The following is a 15,918-nucleotide window of genomic DNA, read 5'->3' on the forward strand; positions in this document are numbered from 1 at the left end:
TTGGCTTTTGAGACCCTGAGACGAAGGTTATACAAGGCTCCGATTCTAGTACTACTCGAGGGGTTAGATGATCTGGTAGTGTATTGTGACGCATCGATATCGGGGTTGGGTGCGGTACTGATGCAGACGGGGCATGTGATAGCGTACACCTCGAGGCATTTGAAGCTTCACGAGGCAAATTACCCTACCCATAACCTAGAATTTGGGGCAGTGGTATATGCCCTCAAGATTTGGAGGCACTACTTGTATGGGGTGCGGTGTACCATCTATACTGATCACAAAAGTTTGAAGTATTTGATGGATCAGCAAAACCTCAATATACGGCAGAGGAGGTGGTTGGATGTACTAAAGGACTATGATTGTGAGATTTTATACCATACCGGGAAAGCCAACGTGTTGGTCGATGCTTTGAGCCGTAAGGCGTCGGGTTCCCTAATTGGGAATGTTTATTTGAGGATGACTGTGATCTCTCCATTATTGGATATGATCAAGGAGGCTTAGGTCAAGGGAGTGAAAAAGGAAAATTGGAAGATAGAATGGATTCGGGGGCAGTATCCTTTATTTGTTAGGGATAGTCGTGGCCTTTTGATACAGTGTGGCCGGGAATGGGTACCAGTGATTGGGGGAGTGAGGTAGAAACTATTAGAGAAAGCACATAAGTCCAAATTCTCTATAAATCCAGGGGCTACAAATATGTATAGAGATTTGAGGCTGAGTTACTGGTGACCCTGCATGAAGCGGGAGATTGCCTGGTTGGTGAGGTGGTGCTTGACCTATAGGAAGGTCAAGGATGAGCATCAACGGCTCATGGCAAGGTTCAGCCGTTACCCATTCCCATGTAGAAGTGGGAAGAGATTACTATGGACTTCATTATCAAGTTACCAAGGACGGCGAAGGGTGTGGATAACATATGGGTGATCGTAGACAGACTAATGAAGAGTGCCCACTTTATTCCAATCTCAGAGAGTATATCCATTGAAAAGTCGGTGGACATTTTTGTGCGAGAGGTGGTGACTAGACATGGAGTGCCAGTATCGGTAGACATTCGGTTTACATCTAGGTTCTAGAAGAAGTTCGATGAAGAACTGGGAACTCGGTTGTATTTTAGTACGGCATACCACCCCTAGATAGATGGCCAAAGCGAGAGGACAATCTAGACACCGGAGGATATGCTACGAGCTTGTGTATTGGACTTCGGGGGTAGTTGGGATACATACCTCCCGCTGGCAGAGTTTTCATATGATAACAGTTATTATGCCAGTATCGATCGGTCTGTATTTGAGATGTTAGATGGACGTAGGTACAAAACCCGGTCTGTTGGGGTGAGGTTGGACACCGGGTAATGGGAGCACCGAAGTAGAGCTCAAGACCACCAGACTGATTCAGCAGCTGCACGACCGACTTGGGGTCGCACAGAGCCAACAGAAGAGTTATGCAGACCGATGGCGATCGAATCTCGAATTCCAGGAGGAGGACTTTGTACTACTGAAAGTGTCACCATGGAAGGGGGTCATCAGATTGCATAAGAGGGGCAAGTTGGGACACCGATATATTGGTCCGTTCAGGATTTCAGCCCAGGTGGGAAAAGTAACATATCTATTAGACCTACCAGATGAGCTTAGCCAGATTTATAACACCTTCCATAGATCACAGCTTCAGAAGTGTGTCACTGATGAGTCTGCAGTCGTTTCGCTAGTCGACATTCATGTGAATGAGAGCTTGAATTACATGGATAGTCTTGTTGCGATCCTAGATAGGAGGAGCAAAGTTCTTCAGAACAAAGAAGTGAAGTTGGTGAAGGTACAATGCAAGCACCGCAAAGGCTCGGAGTGGACTTGCGAATCAAAGGATGAGATGCGGGAGCACTACCCAGATTTATTTGGGCAAGCAGACTTCGAGGACGAATTCTAGTTCAAGTAGGGGAGATTTGTAACATCTGTTTCAGAGTGTCTTGTGAAGTTTAAGAAGAAGGAGATAGTGAGAAGAAGAGAAGATCCAACAAACCAAGCCTTCATTCTTGAACTTCACCACTTTGTAGAATGTGGTAGTTGAGTTGGAGCGAAACGTGGCACATATCTGATTCTAGCTTGTATGTTCAGCATTTGTGAGAGGTGAGTGTCCTCACCATACCAATGGGTCGAAGGCACCAAGGCCGTCCCATTTATGTTATGTAACACTTTGGCTGAAGTCATATTATGAAACATGATAGTTGGTTGGATGCTAGGGTTTTATGCTAGTTTTACGTTTATATGGAAGACCATGGGAGAGCCCGTGGCACCTACATGTAAGACCATGTGGAGAGCCCATGACATTCCTAATAAAGACCATGTAGAGAGCCCATGGCAATAGGATGTAAGACCATGTGGAGAGCCCATGGCTTTCCTATAAAAGACCATGGGAGAGCCAAAGGAACTTAGGTGTAAGACCATGTGGGGAGCCCATGGCATCCTGTGATAATACCCTAGGAACAAGCCCATGACATCCTTATATGTTACATGTATGACTTATATGGTATACGTGGCTTTATAGTTGATATGGTATGTGTGTATTTTGATTATGTGTATGGTATGCTTTGGGGAACTCACTAAGCATTAGCTTACAGTTTGTTGTTTTGTTTTAGGTACATCGGAGCCCAAGAGCTAGGTCAAGGCTTGATGATGCGGCGTGCACTCTCTCGGATATTTCATGGGACACTCTGATATTTTAAAATAAAGTTATTATTGATATGGGTTTGAAAATAGTTGTATCTAGATTGTTATGGAAATGTAGTTTGATTAGTTAAAATGAAATTTTCTTTTGAAAATTTGGGTTGTTACATTAATTAAAAAATAATCATAGTTGAGGGGCATAAAATTTAATTAAATTAATTTGAGGCAAATATTGTAATTATAATTCAGTAAAAAGTTTAAGATGACATGTAGGGGTTAAATTGTCATTAAAAATAAGCTTAAATTTTCAAGTTATCTAGGGTTAGGATGGAAAGGTTTTAAAGTCGAAATTAGAGGTATCAATTAGTGGAAAACGGATTATAACCTACATGGCAATATGGAACGATCTTACTTTAGTCTGTTTCTTACTTGGCTAGAATGTACACATCAAGAGGCTGCTGAATTTGATCCCTTGGGATGCTACTATTTGTGTCGATCAATGTGGAGAAAAAAAGGAAATTGATTTCTTATTTGTTCCTTGAGCGTCGCTTGATCAAAGGCTTAAAATAAAAAAAAGGCGATCGATTGGACCGAAGAAGGAAGCCATCAAACTGAGAAGTAAAGGGGGGAAAGAAGACACTGCTCTTGTTGATCCTACAAGGTTTAGAAGCTATGAAAATTAGTTGTTGGTAAAATTCTCGACTTCTTTTTCTTGTCAAGTTTACATCTTAATTGTTTGTCAATTATGTGAGTTGTGTCAAATTTCCTCTTATTGGGTGTTGATTTTAATATCTTCTTTCCCCTAAAAAACCCTCAATGTTCATATGGTTAATTTATAGCTTATTGGGTGTATTTTTATGTCTAATTTATGTCAAAAAATTTTGTAAATACCCTCAATACTTTTATTCTTTATGTCCTTGAATTACTCCAAGTTTTGGGGACATTGTCTTCTTTGTTGATTGTTAAAATTGATGTTGTTGCCATCTTGATTCAAGATGATAATTTTCTGTAAAAATACAATGTTTTCATTCATCGAAAAGGTCTACAAAACAGTCCTTAAGGTCTTAATATGAGGCTTATATTGGATTAGGTGTCTAATACCATAACTATAATTGGTATGTACTTAACCCGAGAGTAGCATGGTCCATTCGGGGTGCATATCATCAGTACAATTTTATAGGATGGATACTTGAATAAGAGGTTACTTATGATTTTTTTTAATATATTATAAGTTCTAATAATATGAAATAATATTATTTAATTAGTATTGATCAAGAATTAATTTGGAATTAATTTTGTGATCAAAAGAGACTAATTAAATATATGGGGATTGATTTGGTAAATCAATGATTCTTATAGTGTGGGCTAATGGTTTTTTAGGATGGGCTAAACCAATATGGTAATCAATGGAGGTTTAACCCATGGAACCTAAGTAATATGAAAGGTCATGGGCATTAGGGTTTGCATGAATGTAACCCTAGACCTTCCCACACTTTAAAAGGAACCCATTAGTCACAAAAATCGGCCCCCATGCATTCCAAGAAGAGTGGTAGCCGTTTTTGTGTGCAAGTATCCTCTCTCTCAAGTTCTCCTTTGTCCTAGATGTATTGTGAACCGTTTGAGGTGCAACATTTGGGGCACTATGTTCTTAGAAATCAAAAAAACTACTAGCTACAACAAATAGCTAACTCTATAACTCAATTCTATGTTGTTTATATCAATTGTATGTTAGTTGTAAGCTTAAAGGTTTGGAAACAATATTGCATGTATAATTAGCGAAAACATAGATCCAAAGCTTTTAGTGTTGCATTTGCACCATAGGAAGTTGTAGTATACTAAAACCCAACAGCTTAATGGGGGAGGAAACTCAAGTCCTAGTGGTGTTTCTTTTTTAGCGATGAACTTTGTTTTTCCCACAAAAGCCGTGTACTTTGATTCATGGTTTGAGGTTGAAATTGTTATTTTAACTTCATGACATGTTTCTACGTATAAGAACTCAATTTCCATCTTCATATTTAGATTTGGTTATATCTTAATGGGTTTAGTTGTCAATTAACCCTTAAAATTCAATGCTGGGAAATTCTAGAAAACTCCCATTTTGTCCCTATTTTGAAAAAATCTAGAAAAATCATCATGAGAAAGATCGGGTTCTGTAAACTCTTAAAGTTTTAGTTCTAAGTCTAGTTTGTCCATGATTTTTTTCCAGGACCTGATATTGTCTCTAACCAAGGTGAAAATCGTCTTTTTCACCGACTGGTCATAAATTAGCTGCACAGATGTACAGTTTTGTAAAAATCATATATAATTCTAAAAATATCACATGGAAATGTGCAAGAACTTTCTGAAAATATAAAATTCTAATCTATTTGAATATTAAATAAAATTGTAAACTCTACAAGTCTCAGTAATGCTAAAACAACCCTAAGCAACTTGTTGTTTTAGGTCTAAAATTGGGAATTTCGTTTGATAGTTAATTTATGTATTTAGGTTATGGAATTGTCACCTTTGGCATTGTATAATTTGAAAAACTTTTTATTTGTATTGTAATAGGAGCAAGGGTGACACTTCAACTCTTATAAGATGTAACATCCCAAAAATACGGACCAAAAATTTCATTTTTGATATGACGATTCATAAAATAATATTTAAGAAAACATCATCAAGTTATTTCATATCATAAAAACTATAACTCATATGTCTCTAAATCATGTCATAAAATTGTAACAATGTCAGAGTAAATATTCCAAGAATCTCATATGTGGAAATCGTGTGTGCGATGCGCTGCTACCATGCCAGCTCTTTCCCTTCGCGGAAGAAGTACCTGAAACCAAAATTGAAAACCGTAAGCACAAAGTTTAGTGAGTTACCCCATCATACCACATACCATACATAATGCATATTGTCTAACATATTCGAGTACTAGCTACCCATTTGGTCTCTTTCAACCGATAACTTGCCTAGCATATCAGGGTGCTGGCCTACCCCTTCGGTCCTGTCGAACGGTACTTTGCCTAGCATATCAGGGTGCTTCCCTACCCATTTGGTTCTTTCGACCGGTATCGAGAACTTTTGCACCCCGTATTTCTGTCACATAGCATCCTAGTGCATAAACATATTAGTGATATACTACCTAGCTTATCTGGTTGCTAGCATACCCCCTCTTCCCTATCGACCAGTATTGGGGTCTATCCTACCCCTCCTACCACTATCACATAACATCATAACATACTAGCACATAAGCATAATAGATAGCGACATATCAGATAATTATCAAAAAGACATTCATCTCTACTATAGCTCTTACTAGTGGGTCGACATTGGTGCCTTCGACTGTCACACCCCCAAACCGAAATAGTGGAAACGTTCGGGGGTGGTTGATGTCATGTGTAGTATCACAACAGTTGTATCATAGTAATCATAGTAAACATAACCAAACATTGAATACATATATGAAAAATATTTACATTATCTTAGTATAATGTTTTGTTTCTTAGTAAAAGTAAAATAGAAAGACGTGACTCTACGCGCCGACTTCTCCAAAAGACCTGGAAGTCCCTGTCTACTAATTCCCTGAGAATACAAGAAGTTTTGAAAGAATATCAGCATAAAGATGGTGAGTTCATAAGCATATAGTTTTGGTGGAAAAATGTTTCTTTGATCCTTTGAAAAGTGTTCCTCAATAAAATCCTATATTTTCTTATGAAAAGTGTGTTTGAAAAACCCATTCACTCCATGATTTCTTGGTTTATACTAGTTATGTATAAACCAATGTCGGATAGACAGGTAACTGTGTGGATCTGCCCTTTTACCCACAAGCCAACAAGGAATAGGGAATAAGGCAGAAACCATGCATTCCACGGTCTATCAGGTATTCTTCATACATGACTCAAATGTATAAACTAAGGAATAATGCGATCAATAATGAAAGTTTGTTAGTTACATGTAAAAACAATCTGTTTATGAAAAACCGATTTATCCCGAGAAAATCCTATATTTTCCCTAAAAGTTTATGGTTGGTTATCCGTTCTAAATCGAGGTGTACAAGTATCTCCCATACTTATATCGATAAACGTAGTTTTCTTTTAAAAACCCTGGTTACCCCCAGTGAGGTATGTTAGCCTTATTATATAGATAAAACTAATAAAAGAAAATGTATTGAGCTAAATCCTGAAGGTACTATTAATACCCTCTAGTAATAAAATCGTTTATTACTTTGAGGTTAGTTCACTTGATTCATTATTACAAAAGTAAATCTCTGCTATCTAGGTTGTGAGTATTATAACCATACAATAACTTGAAATGGCAAGTAACGGGGCCATTATCTTATGACTTTTGTCACCCCATGTATGTCTCTCTAACTGTAGCTAGCAGTTCAGGTCGGGATAGTCAGTCCCGTATAGATCTATACACAACAGTCAAGCCTTCCCTCCAAGAGATTCTGGTTAGAAGAGGTGATCCTACACTCTCAAAATACAGTGGGAGTGTTACCAAGGACGTGTCTCCAACATAAACTAGAAAATTTACAAGTAATAGTATAGAAAACCCTTTTGTGATTAACATGAATCCTTTATAAAAAAAATACATTTTTCTACATGATTCATAAGTTCATTACTCTAGTTTTAGAAATTGCTTCTACGAGTTGACTTGGTTATCGTTTGGTAAAACTGTTTTCCATGTTAAAAGAATTCTGAAAATATAACTATCTTAAGCAAAATATTATATTTTGTGCACAAGTATCCTTGTACTTTTGCTTGTATTCCCCCTTGAAAAACATGAAAAACTCAGAAAAAACATAGGGTTATGAACTCATAGTTTGGCGTGGGATTCGAAGGTAAGTCGGTAGGAATGCTGAGTGCCAAAAGAAACCTCCGGCACAAACGGATCCTATTTAACATATAGTAGCATATACATGTATTAGGTGAGGGTATAACACTTATTAGTTACGGAAAGAAATCACCTTAGGGTCCAGGAAATACTTAAAAGTAAGTGTTAGAATTGCATATGATTTGAAAATGGGGAGTTTGCGGCCATAAAAGGAGTGTACGATCAGGGGTTTGCAGCCTAACAAGGTTTATGGTCCATGGGTTTATGGCCCATGGGTTTACGGCCTATGGGTTTTCGGCCCATGAGTTTACAGCCTATGGGTTTTTAGCCCATGAGTTTACGGTCGTAAACACTCGAGGAAAAGTGTGATTCAGGGCGTTTCTAGCCTCTTAGAAGTGTTCTAAGTCCCATGCATGGCTTAAGGAAGGGTTTAAGACCAATAATTGACCAAAACTGGAGTTCTCAGCCAATGAAGAGTGTATGGCCGTACACATGGTTTACGGTCGTAAACCCTCTGTGTTCATGCATTTTAGGCCGATTTCTAGGTGATAATCAAAGTTTTCTAGTAGATATCAAGTATAAGGAGTAGCTACTTACTATTAGGAAGCTTGAAATGGGGTTTTTCACGACCAAGAACTAGTGTGTATTCTTGGTGTTCTTGGTGAGAGAGAAAATCTACAAAAATATGAAGTTCATGAGATGAAACATGGATTCATCACTAGAATAAGGAATGTAGCAACAATCAATCGTGGGAAAACACTTACATCTTGAAGATCATGAAGAGTTTTCGATGAAGCTAGAGAGAGAGTACAGAGAGGTAGCCCTAGGAGTGTGTAAAGAGTGAAATGAAGGCCACTCATCCCTTATATAGGGGTGAGTTTTCGGCCAAGGGGGTGGGGTGGGGTGTATGGCCGTAAACTCGAGTTTGCGGTCATACACTCCTCTTGAAGGGGTGCTCGGCCTGAATGCTACGATATGACTCGGAAAAACTCGTTCCTGGACCCAAACCTTGATTTAACTAAACTTAGAATATTCAGTTAGGCACAAAATAATACTAACGAGAACAAAAATAAATCCAAATTGATTTATTTTAAATGGTTCGTGCAAAAGAAATTTCGGGTTGTCACATCGACCAATTCTACTGGAAGGTAACTTACCTCGTAAAGCTAATTGTCAAAAATCACTGGAAGGAATCTCTAACAGCTACTCTGATGAATCCCCAACTATCATTATCATAACAGCACTTAGTCAAAATCCATAATACTTCTTAGGGTAAAATGACCATTTAACCCCTTAGTCTAATTTTGGACCATACCTAAGGCCCAATTCAATCTTATATTTCCTAACCCACTATTGGCCAATTAAAGGCCCACTAATGGCCCAATTTTCTAAATTAGGCCAACCTCTTCAAATGGGCCTTTTCACAAGCCCAATAAATCCTTAGCTCAAAATAAATAATTTGAGTGGCCCAATATGGCCCAAAAGGCCCAATACTCTAAGTCTCAGTTCTAGGCCCAGAAACTTTGCTCCACAGTGGGCCTTCAGGCCTAACTATCCAGGCCCAAACTTCTATGGACCAAGATCCCAAGTCCTCTACTCTGCATACGTACGTGTAGTGTACCTGGCTCGTACGTTGACCTTGACCAAAACGGGAAGTTGACCCAGTACTCGTTGCGTAATGGGGTATACGCACGGTATACCGGCCAACTTCCTTGGGGCTTCATTTGCGACTTAATCCCTTAAGTCCTCACATTCAGAATGTAGATTCAGGTCCTTTAAGGCATCCTAGTCCATAAAGTTACAAACTTTATGTGCTTGCATGCATGCTTGGGGTCAAAACATGATTTTGGTCCTTAACCCAACTTTGTCACCTTCAAACACTTGCATGGTTGTGGCTTAACCATCAAGGTCTAATTTTTATTAATCTATGTGCTTCTAAGAACCTAAAAGGACAGGTCTTATGTTCTGAAACTATCAAGATTCAAGCAACCCTAACAATGGAGTCCAAAAGTGACGTAAAACACTCCAAAATCAAATCTAAACATGCAATAATCATGTTTGAAGCTTGCACCTCAAATGAGTCAGAAATGGTGCTAACCTCCTAGATCTACAAGCTCCCTTTGAATCCTTGCTCTTTCTTCAAACTTCTTTCTCCTCTAAACACTAAAACAACACTATATTGCTCTCAAGTGGCTTCCAAATCATAAGGACACACAAAGATGATTTAGAGTTTTCGTGGTGGCTGTATAAGGGTGAAAGGGAGGCTAAACAAAAGGCATAAGGTCCTTTATATAGGGATCAAAACCTAAATTTTAGGGTTTTAGAATCTGCATATGCACGTTGTGCGTACTCCTAGTATTTTGGGTGTACGCTCATGGCTTCCGCGTTCCAGTCTCTTGAGTACGATGAGCATACATGGCAAGGTACGCTCTGCGTACGGTGCTTCCTCAGCCCAATTACAAGGGCCCAAATGTCTAATCCCAAACCTTTTTAAAACTATTAACCTTATATAAATAGATAAAATGCTACCTTATAAATTCTGAATGTTAAAAATCTCCCCGTCTTGAATTAGATTTCGTCCTCGAAGTCTGTCGTTGCTGCCGGAAATAACTCGGAGTAATACTCCCACATCTCGTTCTCTGGATCCCAAGTCCATTCTGAGCCCTTGCAGTGCTGCTATTACACCTTCACCAACTCAACCTTCTTATTCATCGGGTCCTTCATCTTCGTATCGAGGATGGCTACCGGCAGCTCGATGTAGTTTAGCCTGTCGTCCATCTGAAAAACCCTCTAGAGGTATCACCGCGAAGTCATCTACCAGGCACTTCTGCAGCTTTGAGACATGAAAGGTACTGTGGATCTGACTAAGCTCATCCACCTGTAAAATCCTCTAGTGACACCACCCGGGCTGCAACCCTAAAAGGGCCAATGTACCTGGGGCCTAACTTGCCCCGCTTCCTGAACCAGATGACACCTTTCCAAGGTGACACCTTCAGTAGAACCCTATCCTCGACCTAGAACTCCAGATCTGATTGCCTCCTGTTGGCGTAGCTCTTCTACCGACTCTGAGCAGTCTGAAGCCTGCTCCTGACCTGTTGTATCCTCTCCGTCGTCTTGAGTACCACTTCGGTACTCCCCATGACCCTCTGTCCAACCTCACCCCGGTATATCGGGGTTCTACACTTCCTCCTGTATAACATCTCAAAGGAGGATAGTCAATACTCGCATGGTAGCTATGATTATAGGAAAAATCTGCCAAGGGAAGGTAGGTATCCCAGCTACCACCGAAGTCCAAGATACATGCCCGCAACATATCCTCCAGAGTATAGATGGTCCACTTGCTCTGACCATCCGTCTGCGGGTGAAAAGTCACGCTAAAGTGCAGACAAGTATCCAACTTGTCATGAAATTTATTCCAGAATCTGGAAGTAAATCGCACGTCTCGGTAAGAAATCACGGAAACTGGCACTCCGTGTCGAGCTACTACCTCTCTAATATAGATGTCGGCCATCTTCTCAATCGAAATGCTATCTTGGATTGGGATGAAATGGGCACTCTTGTTCAACCGATCTACGATGACGCAAATCGAATCCACTCCGCACGCGGTCCTGTGAAGGTTCATAATAAAATACATAGTTATATCCGCCCACTTCTACACAGGGATATCCAACGGTTGCGTCTTACCATGAGGCCTCCAGTGCTCTGCCTTGACCTTCCTGCAGGTCAGGCATCTCTCGACGTAGCAGGCTACATCCCGCTTCATGCAGGGCCACCAGTAGTCAGGGCGAAGATCTCTATACATCTTCGTCACCCCGAGATGGATGGAAAATCTAGACTTGTGGGATTCATCTATCAAAATTTGCCGTACTCCGCCCCAATACGGAACTCAAACCCTCCCATGCAGGATCAGCAGCCTACGACTGTCATAGTCAAACGAGGCCACCTAGCCTATGATCCGCTCGCACTTCTGGCGTTCCTCCTTCACACCCTCAACCTGCACCTCTCGGATCTGCTCCAAAAGTGGAGTCTCCCCAGTCATCCTCAAGCAAATGTCTCTGATCGGGGCCACTTTGCGGCTAAGCACATCGGCCACCATGTTGGCCTTCCTCGGGTGGTAGAGGATTTCACAGTCGTAATCCTTCACCACATCTAGCCACCGACGCTGCCTCATTTTCAGATTTAGTTGATCCATAAGGTACCTCAAGCTCTTGTGGTCCGTGTATATGGTACAACAGACCCCATAGAGGTAATGCCGCCAAATCTTGAGGGCGAAGACAATCACCCCAACTCCAGATCATGTGTCAGGTAGTTCGCCTCATAAGGCTTCAGCTGCCTCGAGGATTAAGTGATGATGTGCCCCTTCTGCATCCATACCACGCCCAAACCCGAGGTGGGCGCATCACAGTATACTACAAAATCCTCCAAGCCCTCTGGCACAGCTAATATAGGCACCTCGCACAACCTCCGTCTCAGTATCTCAAACGCTGCCTGCTACTCAGGCCCCCAACGAAAGACAACGACCTTCTTCGTCGGGCAGGTCAAGGGTACTGCTATCTTTGAGAAGTCCTTAATGAATCTCTGGTAATATCCTACTAACCCAAGGAAACTCCAAATCTCAGATGGAGACTTTGGAACCTCCCATCTCATCACGCCCTCCACTTTGATCGGGTTAACCAAAATACCATTCTGGTTGACAATGTGCCCAAGAAACTGCACCTCGCACAACCAGAACTCACACTTGGAGAACTTGTCATACAAGCTCTCCCTTATCAGGGTATCCAACACCTCTCGCAAGTGCTCCTCATGCTGCTCTTGCGTCTTGGATTAAACCAAGATGTCATCAATAAAGACTATCACAGACTGATCCAACGGTCTGCACATGCGGTTCATGAGGTCCATGAACATGTTAGGGACATTGGTGACCCCAAAATGCATCACCACAAACTCGTAGTCGCCATAGCGAGTCCGAAAAGCAGACTTCTGTATATCCTCGTCTCTGATCCTCATCTAATGGTAGCCCGAACGTAAATATATCTTAGAAAACCAAGGTGCCCCCTATAGTTGGTCGAAGAGGTCATTAATCCTTGGGAGTGGGTAACGATTCTTCACCGTTACCTTGTTCAACTCCCGGTAATCTATATACATCCGATGCGACCCTTCCTTCTTCTTCACAAATAGACTCGGGACTCCCCAAGGCGAACTGATCGGTCTAATGAATCCTTTGTCTAACAGCTCCTGCAACTATGTAGACAACTCTTGCATTTCAGGAGGAGCCAAACGATATAGTGCCTTAGCTATCGGAGTCGCGCTAGGGACTAGGTCGATCCGGAACTCCACCTGTTTCTTCGGAGGTATCCCAGGTACTCCTTTGTAAATACGTCCATGTACTCTCGGACCACTAATACATCACTCATATTCTCCTTACCCGCCTCCGGGGTATCCATAATGTATGCGACATACCCTATGCAACCCTGCTGAAGGTAGCGCCTAGCCCTAGGTGTTGAACACAAATCCGGTCTGCATTACGGCCTCTCGTCTTGAATTACTAACTCTCCCCCACTTGGGGTCCTGACATGTACCACCTGTTGCGCACAGTCGATCACCACCCCCATTAGGGCTAAGTCAATCCATGCCGATGATAACCTTGTTCCCACGCAATGTAATGGGAACCAAATCCACTAGGTAGTGTGCGCCATACAACCTCAAAACACAGTCTCTGAAAACCTCTGATGCCCAGATAGATCGGTCGTCAGCAATCTCGACCTTCAGAGGACAATCCAACATCCCTGATGACTCAGAAAACCCCTTGCTAAGAGAAAGAGAGAAAATGATCGGGTAGCCCCCGAGTTAAATAACATGTGTACTAGAATGTCGTTCATATGGAACGATCCTATCACCATATCTGATGCGGCACGCGCCTCCTCAGCGGTCTACTTAAAGGCTTAGCTCCTGACCTCTGGAGCATCCATCTTGCCCTGTTGGCCATCCTTGATCCGCAGGGTCGCTGGAGCTAGCGCCGCCACTGGCACTCCTGATGTCAATCTCGGGCAATTGGCCTTTTTATGGCCCTTCTGATTGTAATGGATGCAAATCAGGTCTGATGTCTGAAGGGTGGGGGTAGGGGCCGTATAATCCCTATCAAAGTGCCCAAGCTTGCCGAACTTATAGCAGCGCGATGATCTCAGTCTACAAACTCCCTCATGAGTCTTATCGCATTTCCCATAGTGGGCTGGTGCTTCGACCTAGTGCTAGACCCCTTAGGTTTCTTCCTTGAAACCCCAGTAAGCTGTCTAGCCTCCGCCTTTCTCTTCTGGATTTTCTCTATATCAATCTTCCTCTCTCTCGCCATGGCCATCATGTCCTCCAAAGATGGGCAAGCTAAGTAGCTGAAATCTTTCCTGATGTCAGCTCTCAACATGTCATACTACCAGTACTTCCGCATCTTCTCATCCCCCACGTACCGAGGCACCAGTAAGGCCCTCTCCTTGAACTTGGTGGTAATCTCCACCACTGACTCAGTCGTCTATCTCATGTCAAGAAACTCCTTGTCCAGCTGCTCAATCTCCACAGCTGGTGCAAACTCAACCCTAAACCTGGTCACAATATCCAACCAATTCAAAGCCTCAATGGCTGAGGCTCCCTAAGAATCACTAACGACCTCCCACCAATCTCTAGCTCAGTCTCAAACGCCCTGCAACGACCTTCGACCCCTCAGGGTAGAAGCTCGTCAACTGTGCATATTTAATGTCTGCAATCCACCTCTTGGTAACAATGGGGTCCTTCACCGCGTGGAAGTCTGGCGTACAACATCCCCTGAGGTCCTTGAAGGAGAGTGTGTGTCCCTGTATGGATAGATGCCATGTCGCTCTTGAATGCCGTGAGACGCTCCTGCATTAGCTCGATGATCCCTCCCTTGATCGACCCGAAATTATCGGGGTCGCCTCAAGGATACCTCTCGTGATCTTTAATGCGATGAACTCGCGCATTTCTTCATCAACCGGCTCGGATCCTGCACCCGAACCTAAACTTGATCCTGATCCAGACCCTGAACCTCCCACTCCGTGTCGTGTCACCACCATTTGAAACAATACATATAATCATCAGGGTCATACATAATCTCGAGAGGTCTCACACACTCTACAAGTTCCCTGGTTCTATCACAACCCTCGTTGACTCGAGTACGGATCCTGTGCTTTCAGTAGTACGGGCCCATACTACCTTCCACATCTATCCGTACTTTCCTTAAGGATTGCTTTGACTTCACCAAGTCCCTTTTTACTGCTACTGCTTGTTGCACTAATCTCATCCTAGGCCTACCCTAGGGTAACTCTCTAACCTACTGCTATCTTTACCTAACTAGCTCGTGAATACCATTACATATCACTAAGACCAGATAATTCTTAGTATAAGAGGTCCTACCCTATAACGGTTGGACTCAAACAAGAGCTGTGAAATAGGGTTAGACCTAACCTTCTGAAATTATTTAGTCCTCATAATATATAACTTAACATATTCGTTTACTAATTAACTAAAGATAACTAAGACTCTTAATAGCACAAAGCAAGCAACATTCATGCATTGAGTAACTATAACCAAGCATATCCTATCCATGCTATCATGTCACTGACTAATTAGTACCATCATGTAGCTCAATAAGTACATACAACAAGCATATCAGGCATCTTCCTAGATCCTTAGCCCTAATCTAACATGTAGTTCTCATACACATACAATAGTCATATAAGGTATCCTTCGTAGATCCTTAGCCCTAATCTAGCATGAAATTCTCATAATCATATCATATAATAACATATGAGTATCTTGAGGAAAACTTACTTGAGCTCGGCCGATTACACGCACCACACACCTTGTTCTTTCTCAAAACTCTTCATTTTAAATTTTTAGAAAAACTATTTTCTTGTAGAAAAATCCTTTCAAACCCTCGATTTGAGTCCAAGACACCCCCAAAGGTGTGCGTGAATCCCTCAAATCAAGGCTCTGCTACCAACTTGTAACATCCAAAAAATACGGACCAAAATTTTCATTTTTGATATGACGATTCATAAAAAAAATTATGAAAACATCATCAAGTTATTTCATATCATAAAAACCATAACTCATATATCTCTAAATCATGTCATAAAATAGTAACAATTTCGAAGTACAATTCCCAAGAATCTCATACGCGGAAATCGTGTGTGCGATGCGCTGCTACCGTGCCGACTCCCTTCCCTTCGCGGAAAAAGTACCTGAAACCAAAATTGAAAACCGTAAGCACAAAGATTAGTGAGTTCCCCCATCATACCACATACCATACATAACACATACTGTCTAACATATTCGAGTAATAGCAACCCCTTCGGTCTCTTTCAACCAGTAACTTGCCTAGCATATCAAGGTGCTGGCCTACCCGTTTGGTCCTATCGACCAGTACCTCGCCTAGCAT

This window comes from Lactuca saligna, chromosome 6 (assembly GCF_052625555.1).
Source record: "Lactuca saligna cultivar CGN05327 chromosome 6, ASM5262555v1, whole genome shotgun sequence".
Classification (NCBI taxonomy): Eukaryota; Viridiplantae; Streptophyta; class Magnoliopsida; order Asterales; family Asteraceae; genus Lactuca; species Lactuca saligna.